The sequence below is a fragment of the Carcharhinus amblyrhynchos genome, chromosome 23 (genome assembly GCF_965287045.1).
Source record: "Carcharhinus amblyrhynchos chromosome 23, sCarAmb.v2.hapA, whole genome shotgun sequence".
Taxonomy (NCBI): Eukaryota; Metazoa; Chordata; class Chondrichthyes; order Carcharhiniformes; family Carcharhinidae; genus Carcharhinus; species Carcharhinus amblyrhynchos.
The window spans coordinates 37,723,884-37,730,944 of record NC_137346.1 but is presented as its reverse complement, the minus strand read 5'-3'; the positions used below and the strand labels follow the sequence as shown (position 1 = coordinate 37,730,944).

Below are 7,061 nucleotides of genomic sequence, written 5' to 3'. Positions count from 1 at the left end.
AAAGGGTGAGGGGAGGCTTAGTCTGTACTGATGGATATAGCAACTTCAGTTTCTGAAGATGTGATAAGGAGAACAACAACATCATAGATTTCTTCTTAAATCATTGGAACCTGGCAAGGAGCTTGCTTGGTATTCTAGCCTTACAAAAAGGATAAACTCTTGAAAACATGTGATGTGAAAAATATTGACCCAGTAGAGTAAGGTACCACCGGCCTTGCACACAGATGAAGTTTAGAACCGTTTAGAGATAGATAACCTTTTCAGAAAGCCCCTCCTTTCAAGACTGAGAAGTCCAAATGTTTCCATTTTTCCTTCCTGACTCAACCCTTCGATGTAAACGTCTCTCTGGGGGGTTTTCTGTCCGATTCTCTCACCCCCCCCTGCTTCTCAGAGAGCCAGTATTGAATGTGCAGCCTGAGTCAGAAAGTGCTCAGTTTGCACACACCCACACCCCAACTCATTCTATTCATTGACCAACCCGGTTTCTGAAATCGAAGCAGAAAGTTTCGGAATTACACAGCCGTTCCACAGATTCCAATAAAAAAATGACAGGCCTGTGATTTTGCTGAATTGATTCTAGTGTCAGGAGGATTAGCAGGGTAAATGTGTGGGGTTACGGGCATAGGGCTTGGGTGGGATTGTTGTTGGTATAGTCTCAATGGACCAAATGGCCTCCTTCTGTACTGTAGGGATTCTATGATTTGATGTTCTGAGAAAAGGTTTATTTCCAAAACAGTCACCCACCTTTTCTCTTTTCAGATGCTGATAGGCCCAATGTACATTTCCAACATTTCTTCTTCTTTGGGAATTGTGGCCGCGATTCTCCCATCGCAATTGTTCTGGTGGGTCGGGGTGGGAGATGTGCATCCTCGGCCTTGTTCTGGGATTTGTGCATGCACCAGGACCGTGTGCACATCTCCCAGAGCCGGAGAACGATCACAGGCCAGACCACGCTGTAAGTTTTTTAAAATGTATTTTAAACATGTTTCAGTGTAATTTACGATTGGGGCCTCTGCATTGCACAGAGTGCAGAGATTCGGTGAGAAGCTGAACTGAGGAAACAGTCGGGATCTAGAACAGTTTTCTCACCAATTCAGCACTTTTGGGAGAATCACAGCCTTTGTTTGTATTGATGATATGTTTGTTCAATGGTTTAGCTGCTTGTCAGCTGTGGCTTGGTGAGTGGCGTAATTGTAGGTTCAATCTGAGTATAAAATCTCGGCTTCAGTGTGAGTGCTGAGAGTGTTGCACTGTCAGACGAGCTGTCTTTTAGGTGAGACATATACCACCTCGGCAGGAAGCAAAATGCCTCATTGAACTATTTCACAAAAGAAAGGGGAATTTTCCCTGTGAACTCATCGATATTTATCCTAATATCACAAAGCCAGATTATCGGATTATCCCATTTCTGATTGTGGAACCTTGCTGTGTGCAAATTGGTTGCCGTGTGACCCACAACAATAATTATACACTTCAGAAATACTGTCGGGTGCTTTGGGATGTCCTGATTTCATGAAAGGCGATGAATAAATGCAAGTTCTTTCTTTTGCTATTCCAAAGTGCTTCAACATGTTAAGCACCAAGGCTGGAATTCTCCGATCTTGCCCGCCCCACTGCCGGTGCCAGTGAGAATTTGGCGCTCAACCCAATCTCCATTCACAGTGGCGGGACTGGAGAATCCAAGCTGTCGGCAAGGTTGGAGAATTCCATTAAATATGTATGTTCACTCCCGTACTCGGACTAAAAGGGTTAAATTATGAGGGTGGGTAGCATATACTGGGGGGAAAATTTTCCCATCCCACCTGCCACGGGAATCGTAGTGGGCAGGGGGCGGTGAACCATGCAAAGGTCCGTTGACCTCAGGTGGGATTTTCCAGTTTTGAGGTGAGCATGGCTGGAAAATCCCACTCTAGGTTTGTGTACTCCTCAGCAAAGGAAAATAAGAGGTGATCTCACTGGGATGTTATAGGATGGGCAGGAAGAAAGAAAGTGCTCTGGTGGGAGACTCCAGAACAAGGGGCCACAGCCTTCAGAATAGAACAAGGTCAATCAGGGACGATATTAGAAAATGTTTCTTCATCAAAAATTAATGGAAATCTGGAGCATCCTCTCCTGGAAAAGCTGTTGAGGTGAGGTCAATTGAAAACTTCAAAACTCAAGCTGATAGATATTTTGGGGGCAAGTTTATTATGTGACGTGGAACCTCAGTACTGGGTGTTGGAGTGTAAAATTAAGTTGCAACTCAGCATTATCTAATTGAATGGTGGAACAGAATAGGTTTGAGGGGCTGAATGTCCTACATCTGTCCCTAACATATTGAATTTCAACTGATACCATTTCACTCACTTACAGATTTTATCCAGCTTAATTCATGCAACGTCTCAGGCTCATTTGTGCCTTAGTTAACTATCATTCATAAATTCAACCAATCTGCATTAAACCTGTGTTCAAACCAGTGCCACATATACACAATAACTGCAGCCACAATACTGCGAGGTGTCTCATTCAATACTACTCCCTTCAAAAATAAGTTATCAGCTTCACTAGAGGAGTGGATAGAGTTAAATGTTCATCCAACAATATCATTAACTATAATTCCTAGGCATATTCTTGCAAGCTAGCATCATAAAGATCAATAATTCTTTCACCAATAAGAACATGTCTCCTGTGTACTGAAAGTTGCAGGTAGATACCTGACACTGGGCTCAGCAGCAACCTGATTTACAACGTAGACTGATTCAAGCCAGCAACTGCTTTTGAAAGTTAATAGATTTATTGGAATGCAGGGATTTTGATCAAGGCATTCGTTCTTGTCGAAAATTAATGCGCTTGAAAATTGTGATGGCTTCACTGAGGGATTCATCCATCTTGCCTTAGGTTAGGTTAGTACAGCCTATCAGATAATGGAATGGAAATGGTACATTAAAAATTCATTGGGATTAAATTGAGTTTATCTCTCTCTCTCCCTCTCTGTTTGGCCTTTTCTTGTCTAAACACATTAAATAATACAGAGCATGCTTTTCTTGTCCAACTGACGTGTGTACAAGAATTGCTACATCTCAGCTGGAGATTAGAGTGATAGAACAGGGACCACTTGACTGTAAATATTTAAGAGAGAAAAGAAAGAAGTGGAGAGAACTTAAAAACGCTCAAAGCAGGGAACTGACATTGCAAACCAAATTGCCTGATTTCTCTATTTAGATACTGGATAAGTATTTTTACTTTTTATGTAATAACATTATTTCCCCTTCCAAAGATGAGAGAATCCACTTTCCCTATCTGATTGGCTTCACTATGCACAGTATCTGATTGTCTCGCGGAAACAGCAATCAGCCATTCAACCCCTTCAACATGCTCTGCTGTTCAGTTAGATCATGATTGGTCTGTGCCTCAGCAACTATCCACCCTGAGCACCTTATCCCTACCTAAGAAAAACCTACCAATCCCAGTCTTGAAAGATTCAAAACATTCGCAGAATTTTGGGAGTAAGAATTTAGATTTGAAGTACCTTCTCCTGTATGGGCAAAATGGCTGTGATTTCACTCCTGAATGACATGGATCTAAATTTAATTGTTCTTGATTTCCCACATTGGAGGAAATAGTTTCTCTGCATCTCTCCTAACAAATTCTTCTAACATATTCAGCACTTCAATCAGATCACCCTTCCATCCTCTAAATTTAAAGCAGTACAAGTCAACTTTATGCGACATGTTCTCACAATGGATCAGGATCATTCCATGAATCTATGCTGCACCTTCTCCCAGGTCACCCTACTGTTCCTGAGCATCCTTCCTGAACCATCAGGGATTGTTTGCCCAGTCTGTTTCCACTGTGCTTTGTGCCTTTGACAATGAGACCTGCACCCAATCCAACTAACTACCAGAGACTCATGTGAGTCATCTTTGGAGATTGAAGGGATGATTTCTCATCATCAATGCAGCAGTATCTGGGTTCAGGAAAGCATAGCATTCAAATAGAAATCTGCATATTGTTTAAAATCCAACAGTGTCAATGTCAAGGGAGCCTTAAGTCATTGTTGTTGTAAACTTGTACTGGAGTTCCATATGTTTAAGAGAGTGAGGTGCATACTTACATTGAGTGAGCATATGCAGGGAACTGAAGACTCTCTGTGCAATTTCCCAATGCTTGACTTTGAGACACTTTCCCATAGTGATAGCTACTGCTTATGCTAGAACACCTCGAAACCCATGAATCAAACAGACAATTACACTTGTTTCATCATTGCCTGAAATAACTCAATGAACACCATAAGGAGAATTTTAATAATTGTTAAATTGAATGTACAAGGACACATGACATGGTCGTCTTCTGCTGAGATCCAGGCTTGGCAAGTGATCAACATTGGAGTCCAGCTGTAGAGGCTGAAAGGATGATAGTTGAAGGGAAACAGGACAATTTCAATTCATCACAGAGTCTCCAGCTTGAAATCATTCTCCCCCAGGATCATTATTGTGGAAATTCCTGTCTGCTAGTTTTTAAACCCAAAGTACAGTTTTATCCATTACATTCCCAACATCTTCCGTTGAATATTGTTCTTGGCCCTTCCCTGGGGTTCTCAATTTTTAAAAAAGTCAAATTCTGACTATAATTAGTCAGATGTTTCTGTAATGAGTAAATGTTTTTATTCATGTTATGCTGACATTTTTATTCACGTTGGTGAAATGTTATTGTAATTCTCAATGGCAGGCCAAACAATGGGAAGAGACAATATCTAACACTAAGATCTTTGAGGCTTCACTTAAATGTCTTTGATATGTTGAGTAGGTTTAGTAGAATTCTGAGAGGCTGTGAGTATAGATGTACTGGGATTATATATCCAGTCCCTGTTTGTGCATGTTTCATCAATGTGTTCACTGGCAAGAAACTCAAATACAAGATACTGAGTGAGAGAGGCAGACGTGTGAAAGCTACTAATGTTTGCAATTAAGCCAGCAACATTATTTGTCTGTTCCTATGTCCTTGAAAGCAATGAAAATGTAATTGTAATATGTGTACAAATAGCATTGTTATAAGCAGTTAATTTCTCGCAAGGGTAAAAAGTTCCTCCAGAGTAATTTGATTTAGCTTTCAAAATCAAAATAGTTGGCACAGACCATATGTCAATTTGTGAATGTAAGCCAAAAAAAGTATAAAGAACAAACTTAATTTTCAAAACATGAACAAGCAAATTTACAGCAAAAGCTAAGAAAGACTTGAAGTTAGATAAGACTTTCACGACCTCAGCTCGTCCCAATAAAATAGTTTTGTAAAGTGGAGTCATTGTACCATAAGAACATAAGAACTAGGAGCAGGAGTAGGCCATCTGGCCCCTCGAGCCTGCTCCGCCATTCAGTAAGATCTTGGCTGATATTTTCGTGGACGCAGTTCCACTTACCCACCTGCTCACCATAACCCCTATTTCCTTTACTGTTCAAAAATTTATCTATCCTTGCCTTAAAAACATTCTGTGAGGTAGCCTCAACTGCTTCACTGGGCATCGAATTCCACAGATTCACAACCCTTTGTGTGAAGAAATTCCTCCTCAACTTAGTCCTAAATCTGTTATCCCTTATATTGAGGTCATGCTGCCTAGTTCATCTGGTAGAGGCAGCTGAGGAACTTCACTAGTGCATTCTGGAAGACGTTGGACCAGCAACATCTACCAAGAAGTGGGAAGTGAAAGATCACCTCCAGTGATAAACAGGAGTTAGAGCATCCGGTAGAGGTGGCTGAGGGATTTCACAAAAAAAATTCTGGGAGAAGTCGTTTAGATTATTTAGTGTTATATTACTCAAAGTCTTCTCGGCCTTTTGGCTAAGATCAAGTGTAGTATCCACATGCTGTACTTGGTTGAAGTTATTAGGTTACATTTTAGCTTCATTTGAAGCAATTTTTAAAAGCACCATCCTGGCCTTTTGGCTAAGATGCAAATGAGATCAAGCCTTGGAGGAGGAGCTATGCCTATTCCAATCAGCTTGGATCATGCAGATCAAGCCCAAGACAGGAGGTGAGAGCCCTGTCTGGTCAGTTTGGATCAGGAATGTCCCAACTTGTTGGGACTCTGAATTGGATTGGATTTGATTGGATTGAATTGGAATAAAGAATAATAAAAAAAAAAATTCTGAGAAGCCGGACCAGCAACATCTACCAAGGAATGGGAAGCAGAAGATCTGGTGTCAAGATTCTGTTGTTTACCAGGGAGGATAAAGGGGATTAGAGCAATAGTTATGGGGGGTTCTATAGTTGTCTCTGAATGGACAGAAAGCATTCTGGAGGGAGAGAGTGAACACCCAGAGGCTGTGGTATATATTGGTACTAACGATATAGGCAGGCAGAGTGATGAGGTACTGCAGCAGAAGTTTAGGGAGTTAGGTAGAAAGTTAAAAAGCAGGACCTCTAGAGTTGTAATCTCAGGATTACTCCCTGTGCCATGTGTTAGTGAGGATTGGAATAGGAAGATAGTGGCTGAACAGCTGGTGTAGGAGGAAGGGTTTCAGACATCTGGACCATTGGGGTCTCTTCTGGGGCAGGTGGGACCTATAAAAGAAGGGCAGGTTGCATTTCACAAGGATACAAATATTCTGTCCGGGAGGTTTGCTAGTGTCACACGGGACGATTGACAGGGGGAGTGGGAACCAGAGCAAAGGTGAATTAGCGGAAGGGGAACCAGAGAGTAGGACCATTAAGACTCAGAGAAACAGCAGGCAGGGTGGGATTGCTAATCAGAGAGGGTCTGGTGGACTGAAGTGCATTTATCTCAATGTGAGAAATGTAATAGGTAAGGCAGATGAACTTAGAGCTTGGATTAGTACTAGGAACTACAGTGTTGTTACCATTACAGAGACTTGGTTAAGGGAAGGACGGGATTGACATCTTAACGTTCCAGGATACAGATGTTTCAGGTGGGATAGAAGGGGATGTAAAAGTGGTGGGAGAGTTGCACTACTGGTTAAGGAGAATATCACAGCTGTACTGTGGGAGGACACCTGGGAGGACTCATACAGTGAGGCAACATGGGTAGAGCTCAGGAATAGGAAAGGTGTAGTCACAGTGATGGGGGT

The 7,061-nt window shown here is 41.8% G+C and overlaps 1 pseudogene; it reads left to right on the top strand.

Moving 5' to 3' along the window:
* Nucleotides 1-5,794: 5,794 nt before the first annotated feature.
* On the top strand, nt 5,795-5,946 carry LOC145357664 (U2 spliceosomal RNA; annotated as a pseudogene).
* The last annotated feature ends 1,115 nt before the right edge of the window (nt 5,947-7,061 follow it).